The sequence below is a fragment of the Oryx dammah genome, unplaced genomic scaffold (assembly GCF_014754425.2).
Source record: "Oryx dammah isolate SB20612 unplaced genomic scaffold, SCBI_Odam_1.1 HiC_scaffold_27, whole genome shotgun sequence".
Classification (NCBI taxonomy): Eukaryota; Metazoa; Chordata; class Mammalia; order Artiodactyla; family Bovidae; genus Oryx; species Oryx dammah.
This window is the reverse complement of record NW_024070211.1, coordinates 98056105-98082166: the sequence shown is the minus strand read 5'-3', so window position 1 is coordinate 98082166 and position 26062 is coordinate 98056105. Positions and strand designations below refer to the sequence as shown.

The following is a 26062-nucleotide window of genomic DNA, read 5'->3' as shown; positions in this document are numbered from 1 at the left end:
AGAGGCTAAGCTTCAAACCACACCCTTTCAAAAGCTAAACTGCAAATTTAAGATCTCTAAAGTTTGCCAGTATATTTCAGAAAACACTGAAAATGTTTTTTTGCCTGAATCAGAAGTTTCTCTCTAGGAGCTGAGACTATAAACTTTGTTCCTAGCTTATCAGTTACATACATGAGGCATTATAATAGTTATCACAGTGTTATTTGCATACCTCAGAAGCTAGTACCTACAGCTTAGCTGGCATGGGGCTTTAGTCATTTTTTTAAATCAGGAAATTGTTATCAGGAAATTGAACCTTGGCCTAATCCCAGTTGATCAATATTATAGAATTCCAGGGAATACTGCTGTAAGAATGATATTTCACTTCTCTTCACAGAGTCTGTCCCTTGCTGCTTGGCTTCTAGAGAAATCAGGCCATAATTAATATTTCAATGGCACAAGAGCTGATACTTATGCTGCAGTTAAGTAGTTCATTCACTTTGGCAAGGTTTTCCTCCAATTCCTTATTTGCTGAAGGCACACCTCCAGGTTAGTTGGCCTAGATCATTTCCTGTTTTTTAAAAAATTTTCTGTAGGGGAGGGATAGAGGGGATTAGAGTTCTGAATTCTCATCTGCATTAGCTAATGGGAAACAAGGGTTTCCCAGGCTGCTGGATTCGACCCTACTGGCCTTGCAGTTTTGAGGCTCCCTGCGGCTGTGAGGCAGCTGGGCCACCATCGACTTCTGTCAGGTCTTCTTGTCTCCTTGGTGCACACTGCTTCCTCCCCTTGGAGGCAGACTGTATATTAAAGGCCTATGGAAGGCACTGAGTTCCCATGTGTGACTTCCCCTATCAGGCCTAGCTCTGTGCTTGTAGATATCTAAGGATCGGAAGCAGTTCTGGCCAAACCATGAGGTCAGCTTCAGACTCCAGACCTAAAGACCTGGCCATTTCCAGTGCTGCAAAGTCAGAGATAACATAACCAGCACTTAGGATGTCTATAATTACTGATGATAGTTTTACTGCTTTACTTTGAGATAATGACTAATGGATACCAACTGGTTCCTATCCTGAATTTGTTTCTGGTCACCAACAAATTCAGGACAGAAAAAAGTCTGGTACCTACAAAGGAAAGGCTTTATGTACTGGGCAAGTGCCTCACAACTATATAAATTTGCATAATGTGAATTCACATACCAAAAAATGTATATACAACCAAATGTACTGACAGCCAAACTCCTGGATTTTGTGGCTATCTGTGTGCACACTAACTTTGGTGACTTCATCAACCTTGCCATGATTCACCTCCATGTTTCTAGGACTGAATTTTTTGTACCCCACTAACACTTACATGGCAGGGTTTGACTGTGGCCCTTCGGAGACTGTAAAGCAACTAGCTAGGTCATACGGATAGGCCTTCCCCACCCACTCTGAGTTTCTTAGATTTGAGTAAAATGACCTCAAGACATGATACTTGAAGCAACAAGCAATATGAACTATACCAACAAAAGACAAATCCTGATGCTTATTTCTTTTGCCTGTCATCCAGTCACCTCACTAATTTCTTTTAGGACCTAAGACTTTGTTCAGTAATATCTTTAGTTTGAAGTGAAGTAAAGTGAAGTTGCTCAGTTGTGTCCAACTCTTTGCGACCCCATGGACTGTACCCTACCAGGATCCTCCGTCCATGGAATTTTCCAGGCAAGGATATTGGAGTGGGTTGCCATTTCCTTTTCCAGGAGATCTCCCTGACCCAGGGATTGAACCCAGATCTCCCGCATTGTAGGCGGACGCTTTACCATCTGAGCTACCAGGGAAGTCCACCATCTTTAGTTTAGCTTCTCGTATTTACTTGTCAACATCACAATGTACCACTAGACCAAAGCTTCAAGTACTAAGGCCAGATATTTAACGTGAAGCAGAAAGATTTTCCTGGATTAGGCCACTTCATCAAGATAATAAATCCAAGAGTAGATATGAGGGGGCCATCTGAATGTCTTGGTGACATGGTGAGAATCAATGATTCAGGGACCAACAACTTGATTCATCTAACTGAACATCTGAGTCATTCAAGAAAAGTGTGTATCTTGTATTTACTTTTTAGAAAAAGGTACATTTTGAATAAGCGGAACAGTTTTTTTTTTTTTAAAGACATTTGAATGTCAAATCTGGGGCTATATCTGGATTCCTTAACACCTGTGTGTGTGTGTGTGTTTAAGCACTTTCTAAAATTTTAAAGCATAAAGCAGCAATTACTATACAAAGATAAAAAAGAACTCATACAACCTAAAATCTAAATACAAACACAAAATTAATCCATGAAATGACCAGTAAGAGCTCTCAAAAAGATCAACATATCTTTTATGGCCGGGCTAATAATTTGGGGATATTAACATGGGATTTGGCTTAGGCTTCAGGTCACGACTGAGGTCTGTTTTCTTCTTCAAGACTTAAACCTGCCTTGGAGACTGGATGACCAAAATGATGCCAGTAACACAAATTCCAAAGATGCTGCACACATGCCATTGTTTCCTGCCACCCAACTGAAGGCAAGTCTTCCAAGCAACTCTACCAGAGGAACCCAAGCAGAGGAAACCACTGGAGCAGCAAATTTGATAACACCTTAAGAAATAAAGCAGCAACGTGGCCTACAGGAAACAATCTGGCATCCATCAAGGGAAGGACTCAATGAGATTTGGAGAGGCTCAGACAGCAAAGGCTATTTCCACAAGGATGACCAGACTGTAGACACACACAGATACAAGCCCTGAGGAAGTGCCTCCACCTCCTGATCCAGGCATGTACTTGAACCTGAGTGACGACCTCTCCAGACCTCAGGCTTTCCACCTGTAAAAGGAAGGGACTGCACATTGTGATTCCATAAACCCTAACCTTCTCAGCAGTGTTACTGTCAAACAAGTGTGATTATATCTATGGCTTAATTTTAACACATACATTTTAAAAGGAATTTATTACAAAATGCTTATAGTGATCACCTCTAGATGCAGGGAAATAAAGGTGGGTTTTACTTTCCTCTTTCATGGTTTTCTGAATTTAAAGATTTTTCTAAAAAGTAGGGATCACATTTATAATTAGCAAAACATCTATTTTAAAAGTGAACTTGCCTGTATTTAAAATAGCAGTTCTCTGATCCAAAAGTGATGCTATTTTAATTGAATTAAGCCTTCAGAGGATGAGCTCCCAATTTAAAGTGAGAAAATGGATGTTAAAATGTGACATCATAGTACATTTTGCTGCACATGTGGATGATAACCAATAACATAAAGTTAAACCTGAAATCATACCTTTAAATTCCAGTTGAGATGTGCCCACATGTGCACCTGATACTCAGTAATTTCCTGATCACGTCTAAAAAGATTCAGTGTTTCAGCCCTCTGAAAGGGAAAGAACTGCTCTAAAGTCTTAAGCTAAAGGGAAAAAAAATTTTTTTTTCTTTTCCTTTATTGCAATTATCCTATCTTTGGAGTGGAGAAGTAAAGAATCATTTGAAAATCTGTTGAAAGTTGTAATTCTTCTCAAAAAAAAAAAAGATTGCATTAAATCTTGATTTTGTTGATTGTTCCCAATATACAGAACTTCAAACATCTGAGTATCTATGTGCATTGTAACTGTACTGAATTGGAATTCTCCCAAATCAAACCCAAGACAAGGGCTGGAAATCAAGCAACTGACAGGAGGTGGACAAGTAAGGTAGGGAAGGATGTACTAAGGGGTACATTAGTGAGTCAATACTCTGAATAAATGGATCTCCTGTCTGCTGGGACCTCAGGGAGCCTGCAGACGGCAAGACCCAGGGATGTCTCAACTAAGAGGCTAAGAAGTTAGGCTACTAGTACAGCTCCCATTGATTGATAGTTGGGGGCTACCTCCTGCATTTCTGACTTGACCCAACACTGGTGGCACAGCCTTCAGGCTAAAAGTCCCAGGGGCCTGCAGCAGAAAGCTAAAAGATAATGAACTGGTTGTGAGAGCCATGACAAGTGGGCAGGGCACAGACAGAATATGCTGTTACCATTAAGTATAAGAAGAAAAGTGCCTTTATTTAGATTAAATGCAAACCACAATGTCTATACTCACTGAGTGCCCGTTCTGTGTCAGGCACAGTTTTATGATTTCTAGTCTATCGTCTAGTGGCAAGACAGCACGTAGATAGGTCGCTGAAAAATTAAAAAGCTCTAATAAAAAGATTTAAAAAGTGGGGCCAGGGGTTCTTGACACTGGGAGAGGATATACTGAGCTTCATCAAAGTGGCTGAAAAGGCATATAACCCAGGAGAAAAGAAAAAAGAGCAGAGATCTTACCCTCATGATGGCCACACCACCACCACAGTCTGCCAACTCACAATTTTCATCAGCTCATCCGAGGGGAGAAACCACAGTATAATCCGCTAACTTGAAATTAAGGAAGGACAGGCACCTCCAAGGAGATGGACCTGTCTACCTGGGGTGATGCTGGTGGATGCTGGCAAGGAGAAATGAGCTAGAGTTTTCAGCAAACTGATAAAGGGTGAATGAGGGCAAGCAAGAGAATACAGAACTCTGCAGGGTCACAGATAGGAGGGTCACAGACAGGAGGTAAACCCACAATCAGGTTCTTTTATGTGGACCTCCGCAGGTACCAGGTACCAACATAAGACTCTGGCCAGAGTCCAGAGCTCACCTCCCACTAGGCGCAGGCCTGGGGAGGAGAACAACAGCTGCCTTGGAAGAGGCACAAAATCCTACCTGGATCTTTCTATCTCTTCTATTGAACTGCTGAGGGGAGGGCAAAAACCCTGTCTTCCATGGAACGCTAGTGAAAGCCCACTGTAGCTGGGAATTCATCAGTATAGTGCGGTCATACTGTTCTATGAACGGTCTAACTCAAAAGCAGCTTCAGGACCACCTTCAGCCAGCCTGCTAACCTATGCCCCTTATCAGCAAACACTGTGAAGCCACCCAGGGCAGAGGAATCTCTTTCTCAGGGCCTTGGAGGTGAAGAAGAGAAAGTTATGGCCCAACAGGGGGCTTTGACAGAAGAAAAGCTGTAAAGATGAAGACATGAGCCTGGTTATGGATGGGGCTTACTCCTTGGAAGGAAAGTTATGACCAACCTAGACAGCATATTAAAAAGCAGAGACACTACTTTGCCAATAAAGGTCCATAAAACCATAGCCAAGGCTATGGTTTTTCCAGTGGTCATGTATGGATGTGAGAGTTGGACTATAAAGAAAGCTGAGTGCTGAAGAATTGATGCTTTTGAACTGTGTTATTGGAGAAGACTCTTGAGAGTCCCTTGGACTGCAGGGAGATCCAACCAGTCTATCCTAAAGGAGATCAGTCCTGGGTGTTCATTGGAAGGACTGATGTTGAAGCTGAAACTCTAATCCTTTGGCCACCTGATGCAAAGAGCTGACTCATTTGAAAAGACCCTGATGCTGGGAAAGATTGAGGGCAGGAGGAGAAGGGGATGACAGAGGATGAGATGGTTGGATGGCATCATCGACTCAATGGACATGGATTTGGGTGGGCTCCGGGAGTTGGTGACGGACAGGGAGGCTGGGTGGGCTCCGGGAGTTGGTGATGGACAGGGAGGCCTGGCGTGCTGCGGTTCATGAGGTTGAAAGAGTCAGACATGACTGAGCGACTGAACTCCACTGAATGGATGGGGACAGAAAAGTCAAAAAGCAGGATTAATAATGATCAGGGAGTAAGGAGGATGGGTTATAAATCACTTAGCATGAAGTTTCTTCTGAATGTTACATCCATTTAGTTGCTTAGACATGCAAGTTTAATTTTTGTTTGATATAAGGGAGAAAATCCTACATGAAAAGATTCTGGATTAAATTTAGTATCAGATTTAATTTTTACAGTCAAGAACAATTAAATTGTCCGCTTGAATTTTCTGGATCACAAGAGCTATTCACACTGAAAAGTCTAATGTTCTGCTCATTGTCAAAAAAAGCCTTCAAGTGCTGACGCGAAAAATTGTGCTTTATTTCAAACTGTGCACATCACTGCAGTAACAGAAGCTCATCATACGTATGAGAGAAGACACACTGGAAGTAAGATTCATCTTTTCTTCTAGTTGATCTGACATAAGCAGTAGCTTCCAACCTAAATATCAATGAATGCCTATTTTAATATTCCTCCGATCTTATTCATAGTTACAAAATCAAGATAATTTCCTTCCTCTATTAACTGCCATTTATTGAACTAAGCATTATTTCAAAGAAACGAAGAGCTAGTCATTGAAAAATAATTCCATTTCAGAATCCATATTAAACTTAACAAAGGCATTTAAACTTTTCTGACTACTGAAAGATTAAACATGGTTAAGCTATTCAGTCTCATTCTACAGCTAGTCCAAACTTAAATAAATCTTATCATATGGCTTCTTAAAGATATAGAGTGAAAATGTATTCTCCAGCTCTTCTCTCTTCCAAAAAGCTTTAAGAAGCTCAGCACAAAACTGAAAATTAAAATGAATCCCAAAATGGTGAATGAAAACTTATCTTCAGACTGACTCCATCAGTTCTAATGTCTTTACAAGCAAACTGAGTCAGACACACAGAAGGGAGCTGCACGCTAGTTACAGCCCATTCTCTCCCTATGAGGCTCAATCACCTAGCTTCTTAAAAGCAGTCAAAAATGAGAATATAGGATAGAGTACAGATTACAGTCCATGGGGTCACAAAGAGACAGACATGACTTAGTGACTGAACAATGACAATAACGAATACTAAAACAGGAAATGTCAAGATACATTTAAGTAACTCAAATTGTACATCAGGACGATTTTTTTGGTCTGAAGCTAGTTCATCGAAATTTAATAATCAGCTGAAATTTCTGTCTTAGATCAGCACAAAGAGAAAAAATAAGGAAGTGGGAGGGCTCTGCTTGGCTTTCCTGTGATTGTGAAGCAAGGTGATACTCTACACACTAAATTAATTCTATTCAGCAAGCTTTTTAACTTATTTTGCATACCCACACTTCAATGTGTTTCAGGCAGTATTTAATTTTCCAAGCAAAACTACAAATCAAAACTGTTTAGAACAACTATTCCTTTCTTTTATTCCCAGAATTGTGGACAAGCTCCTTGAAGACAGGCACTCTGTTTTATACCTCTGCTGCCCTGACAGGTCTCAGCCTGCAGACAGAATGCAGCAGAGGGAAAGGCTCCGGCAGACCTGACGTTCCACACTGATGAAGACAGTCGAGCCTCTCTGAAGTCAGTAAAGATGTTTCTGGCTTCGCTGACGCTCACCTGCTACTTTAATATCACTTCTAAGAGCGAATGCCCTGAATGTAGGACATAAACAAAGGGACAAGGCCTTTTGTGCACCATTTCTGTACCGTTTCCCAAGGCCCCCTTCCCATACCAAGCACTGGGCCTCTGTATTAAATGGCTATTGACTAGAACTCCATGAATTCTACTGAAAATTTCAAAAGATAAGCCCAATAGAATTTTTTTAACCTCATGAAATTTTAAGTGAAGAAAAAAATAAGATCACACATTCTTGTACATCAAATACTTTCTATAATTCAGTAATCAAATATTAACACTAAATAACAACTATCTTGTTTTAGTATGAAGAACCGAAGCACAAACTGAACTTATAGTTTATTTTGATACTCTTTCTATTCCTGTGACTCACTAATAATTTCCTTGCTCATGAAATGAAAGTAGAATATCACCTATTTTTACAGAGTTATTAGAAGGATTGCTGCTGCTGCTAAGTCACTTCAGTCGTGTCCAACTCTGTGTGACCCCACAGACGGCAGCCCACCAGGCTCCCCCGTCCCTGGGATTCTCCAGGCCAAAACACTGGAGTGGGTTGCCATTTCCTTCTCCAATGCATGAAAGTGAAAAGTGAAAGTGAAGTCACTCAGTCGTGTCCGACTCTTAGTGACCCCATGGACTGCAGCCTACCAAGCTCCTCCATCCATGGGATTTTCCAGGCAAGAGTACTGGAGTGGGGTGCCACTGCCTTCTCCATTAGAAGGATTAGATAGATATTAATAGAAATGCTTTAGAAACTGTAAAGTTATGCCATACTGCTTTGTTAATTAAAAAGCATTTAATATTTTATTTATAATTGGTCCCAGCCACACTCTATACCAGCTCCAACAGAATTTTTTTGCAATGACAAAAATGTTCTGTATCTGCCTATTATTATAGCACTTGCCCTATGTGGCTGTTCAACACTTAAAATGTGGCTAGTGAGGATAAGAAACTGAATTTTTAGTTTAAATAGTCCATATAGTCAGTGGTTATCAGACTGGACATCATGGTAGCTTCGGAAACATAATCTTTTCATTGTCAAAAAAAAAAAAGTTCAAGAGAGAAAACTTTGTTTTCTCAGCCACAGTACTCACTCTTTTCAACATGGGACAGTACTACATAAAAATTAGAAACAACACCTTACAGAAGCAAAACCCCCACTTAATACAGCTTATTTGGTAAAGGGATCTTTAGAAACAAACCATCAAAACTTCATTTTGATGTAGCTTATTTGACAGCTGAGCTCTCCAAACCATCTAAATGGCATACACCAAAGACTGGCCTGTGCTAGGTGCTTTGCAAATAACTATTAATGAAAGAAGGATATGAGAGACTGTTAGAGGTTGACCCTGTCCACCAACATCACCAAAGGCACTAACTACCTCGACTTTCTGAGAGAGCTCTATTTGAAATGTATCACTTGAAAAGTGAAGTCACTCAGTCGTGTCTGACTCTTTGCAACCCCATGGACTGTAGCCTACCAGGCTCCGCAGTCCACGGAATTTTCCAGGCAAGAGTACTGGAGTGGGTTGCCATTTCCTTCTCCAGGTAGACAGCAAATGTACAAGACAAAGGTTCTTCCTCAAAAGCTACAGTCAATTTGAAGGAAAGAGAGAAGAGACAAGTTAACCAGCAGATGTTAACAGCCCCAACAAAACAACAGAAAAATCAACAGGGGGAGTTTAGCATTAAAACCCACAGAAAAGAGGCATTTGGAGAAGGAAAGATGACCACCAGCCAGAAAAGCTGAACAAGGTCTTGGAGGACCATAAAGATTAAAAGAGAGAGCTCAGGGAGGCAAGGAATAGTGAGTAGAAACCAGTTCTGCTGATGCAGAAGGTTCAGGAAGGAGAATAATTAAAGTTTGCTTGTGAAGGGCAAGTTGGAGTCTGAAGTGATCCTACAGAGTGGGGAATCACTTAAGGTTAGAGCGGAGAAGGACTACTAAGGTTATAAACAAAGTATTTCATTATTCATTCACCCAAAGAAGGCATCTGGTGCTTAAAGACTATTATGTCAGGCACATTGATAGGTGAGGGTTACAATGAGAGCTGTGACACAGCGCTAACCTGGATAGCACTCAAAACAGCCAGGAACAGAGACGCAGGAAAAACTTGAACACCAGATGACACATATTTGTAGCAGAATTACATGCACAGTGCTAAGAAACACAGGTGGGAAGGTTTCAGTTGGAGAGAAGAGCTAGGAGGCTTCACCAAGGAGAGGATATTAAGTTAGACTAAGGAAAAGAAACTGCAGGCTCACCAGAGAAGCACATACTAGTTACTTACAGAAAAGCCTTCAGGAAATATACAATTTGTTGGAAAGATCATATTTCTGTGAAATTAAAGGGTACTGAGGTAATAGTATTCAAATATAGAGAAACGATCAAATCCTTAAAAGCACAGTGTTGAAGAAGCTATGTTTTAGGACTAAGTGTAGTCATCACTTCTCAGCTTTGATTTCAGACAACTGTGAATGTAAAAGCATTGATAAAAATCTTAGAATAAATATAAACAATACAGAACAAGATATATGATTTGATGGTATTTTAACTATGAAAAGAAACACATTTGACATTCAAGGTACAAAAGGACACTAATAAAAACAAATGAAATTATCAACTGTGATAATTTTATTTAGACCAGACACAATTTCAGTGTTTTTCTCTGGCAGAAACTGTATGCAAAAAGCTGGGGGGTTGGAGGGTAGAAATTGGGGAGAGATGGAGAATGAAAAAGTTATGCTTTAGAAAACATCTTCTCTTCTAGGGAAAGAAGCAGACTCCTTGCCTTTAAAAGTTTCAGTTATGCTTGCTGGCTTCCACCTGACAACTGAATGGATTCCAGTCACACACAAATATACTGTCTCCTTTTTAAATTCCTAGTTGGCCTGTTAGGATGATACACAATAAACTTTTGTTTTGCAAGAATGTTACCTACAATTGTTTACATCAAATATGGGTGAAATTTTGAAAAATTATATTAACAAATACACCTTGAAATACAGTATTGTTATTGGAAATTAAATACATTTGCTATCTAAAACAAAACAAAGTATAACAAAAAAACAAACCCTGAGGTTAAGCTACAGAGTAACTTTATGAATTCCATTTTAAATCAATGATGAAGCTAATGTTTACAGCATTACTTACCACTGCCAAGACATGAAAGCAATCTAAGTGCCCATCAACAGACGAATAGATAACGAAAATGTGGTATATATATCCAATGGACTACTAGACAGTCATGAAAAATGAAATACTGCCATTTGCAGAAACATGGATGGACTTAGAGGGCATTATGCTAAGTGAAACAAGCCAGAGAAAGACAAATACTGTATGATATCACATACACATGGAACCTAAAAAATACAACAAACTAGTGGATATGAAAAGAAGCAGACTCACAGATATAGAGAACAAATTAGTTCTCATTCTCTATATCCAACAGGAAAAGGGAAGAGGGGAGGAAATATATAAAGGTAGGGGATTTTGAGGTACAAACTATTAGGTGTAAGTTACAAAGATGTACCATACAACTCAGGGAATGTAGCCAATATTTTATAATAAGTGAAAATGGAGTATAACCTTTAAAAATTATGAATCACTATATACTGTACCACATAATACCTGTACGCAGGCCAAGAAGCAACAGTTAGAACCCTGTATGGAACAACTGATTGGTTCAGGATTGAGAAAGGAGTACGACAGGGCTGTCTGTTGTCTCCCTGTTTATTTAACTTATATACTGAGCACATCATGAGAAATGTTAGGCTAGATAAGTTATAAGCTGGAATTAAGATAGGTGGGGGAAACATCAACAGCCTCAGATATGCAGATGACACCACTCTAATGGCAGAAAGTGAAGAGGAACTAAAGCACCTCTTGATGAGAGTGAAGGAAGAGAGTGAAAAAACTGGCTCAAAAATCAATATTAAAAAAACTAAGATCATGGCATCTGGCCCCTTTACTTCATGGCAAACAGAGGGGGGAAAGGTGGGAGCAGTGACAGATTTCCTCTTCTTGGGTTCTAAAATCACTGCAGATGGTGACTGCTGCCATGAAATCAGAAGATGACTGCTTCTTGACAGGGAAGCTATGACAAACCTAGACAGTGTGTTGAAAAGCAGAAACATTACTCTGCCAACAAAGGTCCATACAGTCAAGGCTATGGTCTTCCCAGTGGTCACATATGGTTATGAGAGCTGGACTGTAAAGAAGGCAGAGCACCAAAGAATTGATGCCTTGGAACTGTGGCGCTGAGACTCCCTTGGATGGCAAGGAGATCAAACCAATCAATCTTAAAAAAAAAAATCAATCCTGAATATTCTCGGAAGGACTGACGCTGAAGCTGAATTTTGGTCACCTAATTTGGTCTCCTAATTTTGGTCACCTGATACGAAGAGCCAACTCACTGGAAAAGTCTATGATGGTGGGAAAGATTGAGGGCAGAAGGAGAAGAGGGCGTCTGAGAATGAGACAGCTGGATGGCATCACTGATGAAATGGACATGAACTTGGGAAAACTCCAGGAGATGGTGAGGGACAGGGAGGCCTGGCATGCTGCAGTCCTTAGGGTCGCAAAGAGTTGGACACAACTGAGCAGCTAAACAACAAATATATCGTACACCTGTAACTTACATAACATTGTCCATCAACTATACTTCAGTAAAATAATAAAATAAAATCAATGATGGGGCTTTGCTAAAAACAAGGTAAACTCATAGAAGGCAGTATTTGTGGGGGGGGGGGAGATGAAAGACTTGACTTTACAGACAAGTTTTTGTAATTTACCAAAGCTATAAATCTAACTTTTAAATTACTGAGGTCACATGTAATTCAGTGTATAATTATAGAAAGGAAGCTTTAAAAATTATAATTTAACCCAGTAATTGCATTCCTGGACATCTCTCCCAGAGAAATATAAACTTAAGAAAACATGAAAACCTGTACAGATCGTTCTAGCAGCTCTGTAAATTAAAAAATAAATTCAGGTGTCCTTCAAAGTGTGAGTGGTTAAACTCTAGTACATTCTTATTATAGAATACTACTCAGCAACAGAACAGGAGAGAACACTGATACGTGTTAACAACCTGCTTGAATTTCTAAAATATTATGCTGAGTAGAAACAAAAAACTCTCAAGGTACATGCTGTATGATTTCATTTATGTAATATTCTTAAAATGATGAAATTATTGAAATTACACAACTAATATATTTCTATAATACATAGAAAGAGGACAATGAGTGGTTCCTAGGAATTAAGGAGGGGTTGAGGTGGGAGAGAAGTGGAAGTGTGATTTCCAAAGGGCCACAGAAGGGTCCCTGGGAGTGACGGGAATGTTCTCTCTCTTGACTACACTGATGTCAAGACACAGGATGTAATAGTACTGTACTATAGTTCTGCAAGATGCTACCATTAGGGAAATGTGCAGTGGGTACATAGGATGTGTGTACTGTCCCTTATAAGTGCCTGTGAGTTCATAATCATATCACAATTAAACACTTAAGTTTCAAATTATAACTTATTCAAATTTTATCACAGTGATTACTTGAGGTAGGGAAGGAACCACCAAAATGTTTAAGAGTATTTCTAATTACACTGTCAAAACCAAATAAAGATTTGCTATACCCACTAGGTCACAACAAGCTGTGAAATTCCCTGTTTTTTTTTTCCCTGATTATTAATGCATATTTAATTTTACAGTTTTAATTATACTTATATTATTTTAGTAACTTTTTCCTTTGAAAGAGTCCATGTGCTTAGAAATGCATCTACTTTTCTTTTTTGCTTCAATTCATCAACTGAATATACAAAAGGTATTGCTAATTCACAAAAGGCAAGGACATAGAAAGTTTGCTCAATATCATACAGCCAAAGCCTGACCAAGCTGAAGTTGGTGCTCTGTAGCTACATATTAATGGCCTGAGAAGGAGAGTAGTATAGTATGTAAACTCATCTCACCACAGTTATAAACCATGCAATAATGAATATGAACCAGTCTGTTTAAAAGTTTCTAATGTTTTTAGCAAGTAATTTGATATAAAGAATTATTTATCTAGCAAGTTGCATTATAATGGTAATTGTTTCGATAAGGCAGAATGCATTTTTCCATTGAAATATGAACAATAAATAGTTTTGAGCATCTAAGACCAAAACAATTTCATAAAAGTAGTAAACAAAAGTAAGTTCAGTTCAGTCGCTCAGTCATGTCCGACTCTTTGCGACCCCATGAACCCCAGCACACCAGGCCTCCCTGTCCATCACCAACTCCCGGAGTTCACCCAAACCCATGTCCATCGAGTCGATGATGCCATCCAACCATCTCATCCTCTGTCGTCCCCTTCTCCTCCTGCCCTCAATCTTTCCCAGCATCAGAGTCTTTTCAAATGAGTCATCTCTTCGCATCAGGTGGCCAAAGTAAAGAGGGCTGCTAACAGATTTATCCAAGAGTAGTAGGTGAGGGTATGCCAAGGCTGGAATTAAAAACCCATTAATTCTATTGAGATATCTAGAAAGACTGGAAGTCAAGATTAATTCATGCAAAAACACAGAGTCTCTGCCCTCAAGTAGCTCAGGGAAGCAGAAGAACCAAAGGAACTTGGAACTGATATTCTTCGGTGTTGCTTCTATGGAAAAGTATATTCAGAGTTCTGATGAAGTAACTCATAGAGAATATTTTAGAAGATTGATACCTGCCAATACACTATCCAGAGATATCAAACTGACATATTTTTCCTGTATGGACAGTCTGAGTTAGACACTTAACAATTGAGTTGCTTACTGCAGGTCTCAAAATAATAGTTCTTGTGAAAATCCAATTGCGTTTTCCGATTCCTTTTGTGGTGCTTTTTTAAAAACTGACTTTTCTGCTTATTCAGTCATTGACAAATTGACAATAAGTGGGAAACTCCCATCACTGCATCAGTCTGAGATTCAAGGTATGATTCAATGAGACCATTTATTCTAGCAGATGTCACAAGAGATTTTCAAAACATTCTGCTAGTTATTCATAACAAAAGGGAGTATTTTCAATAACAGATAATAAGTTTGGACTTATAAAGGCACACAAATTGCCTAAAGAAAAAAAAAAAAACCACAATAAACCAAAGTAATGCAATATGAAGGTAAGAACTTACCTAAAATGGTTGTTCTTAAAGCATAAATTATGTTTCTTCATATATAATGAATTTTCAATGATTAAATCTTTTCTGAAATCACTATTTTATTATTGGTAGGGAGCACTTTTTCAAATGCAAGTTTTTTTCCAAAGAAAGCCACTGACAGTGCTTAATGCAGCTGTCTATCTAGACTCTGGTAATGTATCACATAACACACACCTAAAAAGTAGGTTTAGCTAAAACCCAGTTAATACAAAGTCATTTTACAGCTCATCCTTAACACTTACAGAACAATTTTGCATGTTTATTTATATACCAAAGTTTTCTAGGACAATTTTTTCCAGTTCATTATGTCTTATCTTTCCCAACTAGATTGTGAAATTAATCACTGCTTCCTCAAAGATGCAGACTCTGAATACTGAATCCAACACAGATGACAAAACTCCCCAGGAAAAATCATTTTTTGGCCATGAGGTCTAGCACTGAGTCCGATACAGAGCAGGGGACAGATAAATCTTAACTGAATGGAACCAAAATGAATCATGTATCTTTTCAAAATAAGAGGTATATAACACAGAACACGGCTCTTCACACACAGTAGACCTTCAGCAAATACCTGAACTGCTGCTTGTATTCAGTCCCCTCACACGGACCTCTGGTGGTACTCAGGACAAGAAGTAACTTCTCAATAGTTTAGCCTGTTTCCCATTCAATCGAAGATGCAAAGTATCACACAGAATGATGAACTTCACTGCAAAGTGGTTATTACTAGTTTTCACATTGAATGTTTATAATTCTCTTGAAGGTATAGAAACTTATGAGTGGGTTCAAGTGTGTACTCTGATCACAATGAGAATTCACTCAATTTTGCATTATTAACAATATAATTGATTCTCTTTTTTTGAAAATAATGTACTTATTGTATTAGCAAAGGGAAACAGCCAATCTCAATAAATTTTTAAACAACTGTATATGAGTGTTTACATATGTAAGTTCTATAGAAATATACCCCCTTTGTGGGAGAGAGCAGGATTCATGTCAAAATCTCTTCACTTGATTGTTTAATTGCTCTTTACAAAAACAACACAGATCCCAGAGCACAAATTTAAGTAAAATATCATCCTGTTGAACTACACTACAACTTCTAAACACTAGTTGGTTATGTGCTAAAAAATTACAGTTAAATGAAAGTACCTATATTCTATGATGAGAGGTGGATGAATGAGCTTCATTCATGGAAAAGCAACAGTTTCTCCAGAGGAACAACTCTCTGTTGTTTAATTTCTTTGAAGACAAATCAAACCTCTGAGGATAAATAAGACCAAAACAAATGATAAGTGAGTCTTTATCATTTTAACAAGACCAGTTCCATCTAACTACCACTTAAATTCTCTTCTGTTTCTATCCAACTTCCAGAAAATTTAGTCTCAACAAGAGGTTAAGCATCAAATGTGTACAGCAGACTGGCTGTTGGTTAACAAATGAGTCCAAGAAGGTAGCCACTAACTCAGCCATTATGGGGACAAATGTTTGTCTGGCTGCAACATTTATATTTTTAGGAATTGAGCATTTCAGATGTATAACTTCAATCTTCTCCCCTTATCCCAGAGGGTAAATTGTAATAAATTCTTGAGAAGACAGTACATTCTTGCCAAGGGAAAAAATGCAACAGAATGAGAATGCTTGCTGTGCTAAAGTGAAATATAAGTACCAGAAGGGCTCTAGAGAGCATCTGGTCCAACATCTTCATTTTATAAGATGAGAAAACCAGAGCCCAGAGGAGTTAAATGACTTGCTCATGGGACACATACCAGCTTAGTAACATGGCCAGGTCTAGGACTAGAGACTCTTTATTAAATTACTGTCTGTTGGTTTACACCAAGTATCTTCCAAACTTTTCTTCTAGTCTTTCTTGCTTTTGTAGTTTCCGGCCAATTTCAAGTGTGAATTTCAGACAGAAAAGGCAGAAAAGAGTTTATTTATAAGGTGCATTTTAGTTCATAAATGATTACACTAGCATTTTCTTCATACGTTGACTAGCAAAGACACTGTTCATAATGACCACAGTTAGAATTACAAATACCATAGTAGTATACACATTTAGAAGGTATGCTTTACATTTTCAAGTGCATAATACTATCAGTTTTTACCTTTTAAACATAACAGTTTATTAAGCTGTTTACCCAAACCTCCTACACATGATGGTTAGTGGTGTTTACGTGCCTCAAGTACTGCATGCCTAAGGAAGGTCCAACTTCCCTATTTTAAAAATACCCTTAGTTGACTGATTTTGATCAATTCACTTCTTTAAAGGCAATCTCTTGCAAACCATCCAGTTCATAATATATTTTTTGTTTGGTAGGTTTCTTTCCTGAAATATCCTATTCAGATCCATAATCATATTGACTAAGATCACAGAAAACAAGCCAATAATTTGCCTGGGACATAGCAGATGCTACAGAAAGCATCATTAAGTATCACAACATAAGAATAAAAATGACTTGATGTATTAAAGCCAGCCCTAAGCCAGGCCTTGTTTTAAGTGCTCTACATATATTAGCCCATTTAGTCCTCAAAACAACCATATGAGGTAGATAGTTTTGTCATTCTGTTTTACAGATGAGCAGAACAAGATCCAGAGAGGTTAGATAATTTACCAAGTTAGACACCTTGCAAACAGAAGAGCCAGAATTGAACTATGACACTCTGGCTGCTAATTACGATACCTCACTGCCTTATAAGGATACTTTTCAAGGGCTTTTACTCAGTGTGTGGGTGAAATCCCAAAGGCTTTCCCTGGCCTAAACTACACTGGTTCACCTTGAACTAGAGTGGGGGTAAATAGGTACCTTAAAAACATTATATGGTCTATTCCCTTCCACCTCACTTTCCAAAATTAAACTGTTAAAGAAAACAAAGTTATTTAAGATGAACACGAAGGAGAATCAAGAGTCTCAAAAGAGAACCCAAATCTCCTGTTGTTATGATTTGGGATAGAAGGGAAAACAGGGCTGATTATATACAGGAATGCTTTTGAAACCATTTTGTTTTCTTAAAAAACAAACCAAAAAACCCTGAGAACTCTGGGAACCTTGAGTTGAAATATATCTTAGATCAATGCAATCCAAACCCTGTACCTTTAAAAGTAGGAAGCTGTAACCCAAATATTAAATGGTTTGTCAAGGTTATATGGTTTAATGGCAGATCTTCTAATTCCTAGCTTAGGGTGCTTTTCACCTCCTTTTCATGTTTGCTTTTCACCTCCTTTTCATGTTTGCAATTAAAGAGAGAGTTTATAGTGGACCAGAATTTCAGATACCACCTATCCAGTGTTTTAAAAGTCTATTTGTAATGGCTGTGCGTGCCCATAAAACACTGTATTCAAAGTTCTAGACCAGCCCCCAAAGCCTGCACAGTATGCTGACAGCCCACCTTCAACCTCACATTTTACCTTTTGTATTCATATATAATATCATTTTTATGACAAAAATGCACATCTGCTCTAAATTCAACCTACAACACTAGGCGCCAATTTCTACATTCTATATAAGTAGCTCTTGAAAGGGGGCCTTTTCTGGCTCTCCAGGCAGGCAGATGCATTGGTGGTGGTAGTGGTGGTGGTGGTGGTGGTGGTGGTGCTATGTGTGTTGTGGGGAGGAAGGACAGGGAGGCAGATTAGGAAAGAGCAGAATAAACATCCTTGGATATTTGTAACTCACTAAACTCATATTGAATAAAGCAACAATTATAGAAGTTAAACAGGCCTTGCTTGCTGATGGTTACTGATTCCTCTGATCCTTTCCATCTCCACACTTAATTTGTGAGTTCTGGACTCTGTGAGGGCTATATGATATACTGTCCTTCAGAGAATGGCATCTAACCAATCCTCAGGCATTATTCACTTCATGAAAAATGCTTCACCATGACATGAATTAAAATAATTCAAATACTTCCATATTTTAATTTATATATTTTATAATACTAAAGATTTAGTATAATTTCTAATGATATTTTATCACTTGCAATGAATCACTATATCACTATATATGAGTCATAATAAATATATTATTAAGACTATGAATAACGAAATGATCAGCAGTAGAGCCAACACTTACTGGTATACCAAATAAAAGTAAATCTAAATTATATAAAAAAAAAAACCTCAGACCAATGACAAATGGAATGTCTGTAGCATTCTAAATTTAAACGAAGAGCACCATCATGTAATGTCCCCAATTTAGTTTTCGCAACATAGTCTCCAAAAGATGAACATGATTCCACTGAATTATTGAAGTGAGAAAGGGAGCAACTTTTGAATGACATATATACAACTTCTCAACTGCAACCAGCAAGCACATGGATCACTGCTGTTTGTGACTCAATACCTGATCCCCTTACCCTAAAAGAAACTTGTTATCTTCCACTGCTGGGCATCAAACTGATTTGCTAACTGTTATAATAACTTATTGGCAGTATCCCAAGTCTTATACCCAGGTATACTTAAAGTTTTACTTTGTCTGTCTGTCTTATCTCTCTGTTTGCAGCTATTTGTAGTTGCAGTTTGGGCATGAAATAGTTACTGGATACTGCCAACATATCCAGTTCATTGGTGTTATGAATTAGACTTTTTTCCCCCTCTTCATTGCAGGCAAGGCACTACAAAACCATTTAACACATTGAGGAAGTAATTATCTCCCAGTACACTGAAGGTGTGAAGGTAACTTCTCAAAGTGACATACAATTCCAAGAACCCTTGAATAACCTCTACTTTATCTTTCACTTAAAAAGGAAGCAATAATATCCACTTTAGAATGAAGCAAATTAGGGACATTCCTCTTGACTGAAAAAAAAAAAAGCTTATGGAGCAATCTCAAAATACCTTAATATTTCAAAGCTCTAAGGTGAAGTACTGGATGTAAATGGTTGGCATCATCCAGGGTATGGAAATTCTCTATTTAAATCAACCCCTGGTCAACAACAAGGAAATAACTCAGTTTGAAAACTGACAATAATTGGATTTTTAAAAATTAAGCAAATTTAAGAGCTTTAAACTAAAATCCCTTTCCCAATTTGTATAGAAAGGAAAGAAAATTTTAACTCTGACTTAATATAGATAATCCAAATACTCAAGGTTATAAAATTGCTAAAGTTCTGTTGAATTGAGTTTGGTAGTAATTTCCTGAAATTCAAATGATGTCAGAACCACTGACAGAATTAGATTTAGTTTATTCAGCTTGTAAATGCAGCAGTAGCCTTTTTCCCCCCTCCTGGATGAATGCCAGCTGCTCCTACTTTCTGCTTACCTTCTCTTACTCGTGCTTTGCATCACTATCTTGGTCCTCTATTTCCTTCCAAAAACAACATGAGTAAGAATTAAGATAACTGAACATCTGTCCTCCAATTTAGAATCTTCTATATAACATGTAAGACATGAAATACAGCACTTTCTCTTATATAATAGTGGGAGTTGGGGAGGGAAAATAACAAACTATTTTATTGTGAACGATAACCAATTTTAAAACTTCTTCTCTTCAAATATCAGTAACAAATAGACGATAATTCTAACTGAAAGCCTACCTTGAAGCATGTAAAACTGTACAGCCAATCATATATATCAAGGTATATAAACATTTTCTGTATGCCTGAATGGGCTATTTCAATTTCTAATGCAGTAGAGAAACTAAATGTGCTTTTACTTTCTAATATTCATATCACATCAAATATGCACGTGTTAAACTCTGCTGTGAGGAGTGTGTTACATAATAAGTTTCCTGTTCACATCTCCAAACACTTCTCGATATCCAACACAGTGTTATTAATTCTAATTTAGAGCTAATCCTCTAAATTAGAAGGCACACTTACTATGAACATATCTGAAAAACAATGAAGCAGCCAAAAGACACAACTTTATCCATCACAAAGTTTTTTTCTTTTCTCTTTTTCCTTTCCCGTTGGGTTCTTAACCAAATAAAAGGCTCTCATTTTATACTTTTCAATGCCCTTGATCCCTACACAGAAGGCGTTAGTAGACAGCTGGACAATCAACTATGCTCCTGAATCTGATACAAAATAGCCAAGCATGGAGAGGCTTATAGTAAATTCAACCTCCAAAGCAAACTCTGTCAATAAAAGCACACACAGTATACTTTTCCAAATCCAGAAATACTTATTTTGGACATCAACTGTTCTCTTGTTGATGAGAATGAGAGAATGCTACCATTTTCCGTAACTGTTTCACTGGTACAAGAAAGGAAATTAAATACTTTCTACAGCAAAACACTACATTCAAAAAGAGAAGTGGTCTTCTACTTTACCTTTTAAAATAACACAATCTAAGTCCTGTTCTAGCAAAGCAACTTCTGTCAAAAATTTGCTTTTCTGCATTAAGGAAAATAAATTTTGACCAAAACTATATACTAATCATTTTGGATTTTACACATAAATAACCACCATTCTTTAAAAGTCGTAGACCTGTATTTTTATTTTACGTTCACACTCGGTGCCAAAAAAAGAGAAAGAACTGCGACCTCAACTAATAAATTACATCTTGAAATGTACATCATCTGTAGTACCCCATTACTTCCAATGGTAACCGACACGCCCCGAATTTAACTGTACCAGACAGTCCTATCTGTCCCATCGCTGACCAAACACTGCTTCTCTGTTTCTATTCATTATGGATTGTAAGAGGTCTAAACACAGCCCAGTATGCGAGAAAATAATTACAATTTTCGAGAAAAAAATTACAATTTTATGACAGTAAAGTGATGCATTCAAGTTATCTCCTGAAGAACATCCCCGTCCGTGAGCATTAACAGACATTTTTTTGATAGAGCCAAAATACGTTGACTGCAAGCTCATTACTCAAAGAACCTTAGGCACCCTTTCCTGCAGATAAAAAAAAAAAAAAAAAAAAAAACTCGTAAAATCCAGGCACTATTTAAACCCTGTAAACCAAAGTTACCAAGAACCTTGTGCAATTATCAATAACCTTGGCTATACCGCCATCGGCACGAAATTCACGGTCCTGGAGACCAATGCAGCAAAATCCCAGACGAAAAGACTAGCTGAAGCCCGACAGAACTGCCGCGCTTCCCCTCCGCCGCCCTCTGCCGCAAGGAGAAAAGCCAGGGGAGGAGAGGAGTGGAGAGAGGCTCACCAGCTCCGAAGATGCTCCGGTGACCTCTGACTGCTCAGAGAGAGCTGGGCTGGGGAAGGCTCTAGTTCTGCCGCGGCGGGCCGCGTGGACTATGCTCCCGGTGCATTCCTCGCATTCCTGCACAATCTGTCGCCAGCCGAAGAGCCCGCGGTGCGCGTCCCCCCCGGACACACACACCTGCTTACTGCTGCGCCCCGCGCGGCCACGGCCGCCGCGGCGCCTCTACTGCCCGCTCTCGCTGATTGTCGCACTCAGCCAACACGCAGCCAAATTTCGGCCCAACCGCTCAGCCCCTCGCTTCCCGGGTAGAGGGGGAAAGAGAGAAGGGTGGGCAGCGCCAGCAGCGGGCAGGGACACTCTATCCGCCCGGGGGTGCCGCAGCTCCTCTTCAACTCCTGGCAGGGAGAGAAGGAAGCGGCCGCGCAAGAGGGCAGCCGGGGAAGCTTGCGACTAGAGAACCGGGAGGGGTGGAGCGTGAGGATACGCGGCGAGGAGAGAGGGGCGCTCTGGACAGGGTAGGTGGGCAGGAGCAGCTAGAAGCGCGGGATTCCGGGCAAACGCAAGACAGCACTGGCAGAAGGGACGTGGGAGGAAGGGGGGCGGGGCAAGGTGCAGGAGTTGGGGCTGGAGGGAAGGACGGGCCGCCCCGAGGGTTCGGGAAGACGGGCGCCCAGGGTTGTTGGGGGCGCGAGGCGGAGTACCAGGCGGGCAGGAGAGGGGAAGCCTCCCGGCAGACGTCCAGGAGGGCTCGGCGTGGCGCTCAAGTTTGGGGCTGCGGGCCCTAGATCCAAAAAGGCCAACGCGGGGTGGGGTCGTGCGCTGCATGTAGGGGAGACCAGGGGAAGAGTAATCGCCGGGAAAAGCAAATGGAGGGTGAAACTTGTGCGCCTACCGGGGGGAGGGGAGCAGGCAGGCGAGTGCGGGCAGGAACACGAGGCGGGGCAGGAAAGCCGAGGCGGCCGCGAGGCGGTGGGGACGGAGTAACGGGAGGGAGGCGCCCGTCCCCGTCCCTCCCCGCGCCCCTCGCAGGCAAGTCTTGTCTCCGGCCCGAGGGGGCGAGGGCCGGGGGTCTTGTGAGCCGGAGTCTCCGCGCCTTCCCGCAAGCCCGCACACTTACTTTCCAGGTTAGGCAGCAGCCGCCGTCGCTCCAGGGATCAGGAACATCGGCGCGGTGGGGTCGCCGCTGCGGCACTCGAAAAAATTAAAAAAGTGCCGCGGCCGAGCGGCTGCCCGCCCCTCCCTCCCCCACCCGCCCCCTACCCCGAAGCGGCTCTCCCACCACCCCTGGCGGCGGCGGTGGCCAACTTGCCCCGCTACCCCTTGCCCATGGTGCCGCCTCCGCGGCCGGCGTCGACGCGGACTCAGCCCCGGAGCCCCCTCTACTGCCCAGAGGCCGCCGCCGCCCGCCCAGCACTCAGCCCGCCTGCCCAGCCAGCACCAGGCTCCCGGGAACGTCAGCACGCCGCCGTCTCCGGACCTGCTCCCTGCCTACCCCATTGGTCGGAAGGAAAAGGCTGGCTCTTCCCATTGGACCGGCCCGCATATTGAACTGACCAATGGGAACTGAGGTTTCAGGTCGCCATAGAGACCGATGCTGTTAAGAGCGAGAGGGCCTGGAGAAGGTGGGGAGTGAGGATGAAGGTGTCTCTGGCTTTGGGTGCGGGAGGGGGTGGAGGAAAGCTACCGAGGGATTCCTGAGTGCTGATTGAAATTGGGACAGCTTTCGCTTTGTCTCCCTGTCAAAGCCAGTTGTGCATGGAAGGGTTAGTCCGTCGCGTCAAAGGCAGGGACAGCTGAGCCCCTAGAGGAATCCTTGAGAACCTGGGAGTGGGCATTTCACTTTTTCTGCGATTAGGGAGTCCCTCGGCCTCTGCCCTTTGGCCTTTGACACGTGTGCACCTTCTGCTTCTCCAGGTGAGTTTGCACCCCATCCCTTAAATCATTGCTTCTTCCTGACGTCACTGACCCACATCAAATCTACTTGTTCTTCCCAACCACTCCCCCTTCCCTGGGGTGGCTCTTGCATCAAAATTTTGGGTCTAAAGACTTAAAAGGAGACTAAACATCATTCAAAGACTTCCTTTGGATGATATTTTTATGAGGAAACAGGCTGACGTATTGTATGATGGATGTCATCTAGTCAGTGCATGAGATGTGTTCCCTGCTTCCCAAAGAAAACCTCTAATCTCTCCACTGAAGGATATTTATTAAACGCCCATCTGTATGTGCATTCTGCACTATAAGCTTGACAGGTGCATGCTCTTTCCCCTAAGAGTTTACAAGGTGGGGCAAGACACAGACAATTGATCCTTCATGTCTTCTGATGATTTCACAAGAGTAAAGGAAATAGATTACACTTGGTAGATTTTGTTTTCTGCGTATTTTCAAGTTTGCCTCTAAATTTGATAAATAAACTGAGACATGGAGTCACATAGAAAATTTTTAGCTTTAATTACAAGTGCTTTGCTTTCATTTAAAGTCACTTTGCTAGTTTGTAAATACCGATTGCTTTTTGTAAATAATTTTCATATCTAGGTACTATTAAAATAGAACTTTGTGAACATACTGGGCTTTTAAGCATTATATTGTTTTGTGATATAGTCACTGATATTCTTATGTTCCTTCTTTTTGTTGATTTTGCCATTTTTACACTGTTTTTTTTATTAAGAAGTCTATGTTTAGGCTACTGCCCTTCAGTTTGAAGGGACCATATTGTATGAAAAAACTGATAGAATTTTGGAAATTACAAATATTTTGTTAAGAGCAACAGATTAATGTGTGTGCAAGCCACATATGTCTTTCTACTGTCCTGAATTTTAAGTTGGATAATATGCTATCGTTTGTTATCTTGCCATAATTAAAAATTACAAAAAATTGTTCAATGGTACCTTAATTAGAAAGTGTTTTCCTCAGTTTGTATTAAAATTTGAACTTTGTCCATAATCCTATGCAGGATTGGACTGTGAAACAAAACAGCTAAACATATGAGTGCTCCCCCCCTAAATATTTATAGAATTGGAAGGAAACCAGCAGGGACTTTGGAGTGCTGTCTCATTCCTTGCCATCATGGAAATTAGCTCATCATGCTTTCAATTTCTGCCTTTTATTTTCTTTGTGGTGTTTGTTTATAAGAGAATAGAAAAAGTAAAGTGCAAATTTTTATAAATAAAAACTCAGTTTTAATGTACTAGCAAAATACCAATGACTTTTTAAAAATTTTTATAATGATCAATAGAAGATATGTCAAATGGAAAGAAAACATTCATATTTCCTTTTTCCTTCCCTTAGGCTAATATAAAAGGAAAGAAACAAGAACTAATTTATTTTTTACTCTTATTGTCTTTTCTTTTTTGCATATTTCTCAGATCACATGTTTGATGAGTATTTTGATACTGTGTATTTCATGTTTGTAATGATTAAAATGTTACTAAAATCCGCCATGAATAATGTCCCTTAAAATGTTGTCATTCAAATTATTATTAGTCATTTTTATGCTCCAGTGAAAGATTTCTTTTAAACTTGCTCCTGCACAACCAAGCATTGTTGGATAAAGAAATTACTTTGTTCCACTAAAAGTTTATGCTATCCAGTCTTGGCTGGATCTTCACTGATTCTCTAAATTCCTTTCCTCATCGGGAGGGCGATTATCTAGGAGACTGATGCAAAGACATTATTCAGGGCACTTCTCCCAAAACTGTCCTATTTCTGCTCTCCTCAGCCTCCACTGTACTTGGTCTTCTTCCAGTTCTGCAAATGATCTTGTCTCCTACTTGACTGAGGCATCCACCATGAGGTTTCTCAACTTAACTTTCCTAAACCTCAGTCTCAGTTTTCACACTTCATCACTTCTTTCAGTCCTGGCTGAGAAGGGTGCCAGCCTTCTGTTCGGAGCTCACACTTCACTTGTGCTCTTAAACATTGGCCATCCTCCCACCCCAGAATTTTCCTCCATTGATTATAATCACTCTCTTAGATCATGTGTTACATCCTCTCCTCCAAAAATTTTATCCTATATCTTACAAATATGTGACCTTCAGTAATACCACCTCCCTTCTCTCCTTCTATTGGCTAAATCACTAAGAAACCATTTGAAGGGAATTTCTCGTGGCTTCTATTTTTTCCACTGTCAATTTTCTGCCCTTGAGTACAACTGAAATAATTCTGAAGATTGTGCTCTTTGCCCTCAAAACCCTAACTCTTTTTGCCGACAAAGTTTTCCTTTATAAATGTGCCTTTTACTTGCAAATTGCAGTGCCTCAATCCAGATTTCCAGTGCAGGATAGAAACCATTGTCTCCCACCCTTTTGGATACATAGAAATGCAAATTATTTATTTGAGGAAAGGAAGCATTTCACCTACTAGCCCCACCACCTTGGTGGCTCTAACTGCTGGGAAATTGAGGTAGGAAATGGGGCCTCTGCTTCCCCTGACAGTGGAGCATGCTCAAGTACAAAAGTAAACAGCAGAAATTCAAAGAAACTTTTAAATTACCATTTCAGAAAGAAGTCAGCCTGAA

General features: G+C 40.1%; 2 protein-coding genes across 12 annotated transcripts in view; one reads left to right on the top strand and one right to left on the bottom strand.

Moving 5' to 3' along the window:
• The window catches only part of PKP4 (plakophilin 4), a 256672-nt gene extending 233699 nt beyond the window's left edge, over positions 1–22973 (bottom strand). For 8 of the 11 annotated variants that reach the window (XM_040229137.1, XM_040229141.1, XM_040229128.1 and 5 more), the window contains exon 1: positions 22664–22973. The gene's annotated coding sequence lies outside the window, so the exon portion shown is untranslated. Of the gene's footprint in view, positions 1–15581; positions 17669–21546; positions 22122–22663 lie in introns of those variants that run through there. The other 3 variants (XM_040229131.1, XM_040229130.1, XM_040229129.1) reach the window with 3 other exon arrangements.
• Positions 22974–23119: 146 nt separating this feature from the next.
• Positions 23120–26062, top strand: part of CCDC148 (coiled-coil domain containing 148) — a 309472-nt gene continuing 306529 nt past the window's right edge. Inside the window, exon 1 of the mRNA XM_040229127.1 lies at positions 23120–23460. The gene's annotated coding sequence lies outside the window, so the exon portion shown is untranslated. The remainder of the gene's footprint in view (positions 23461–26062) is intronic.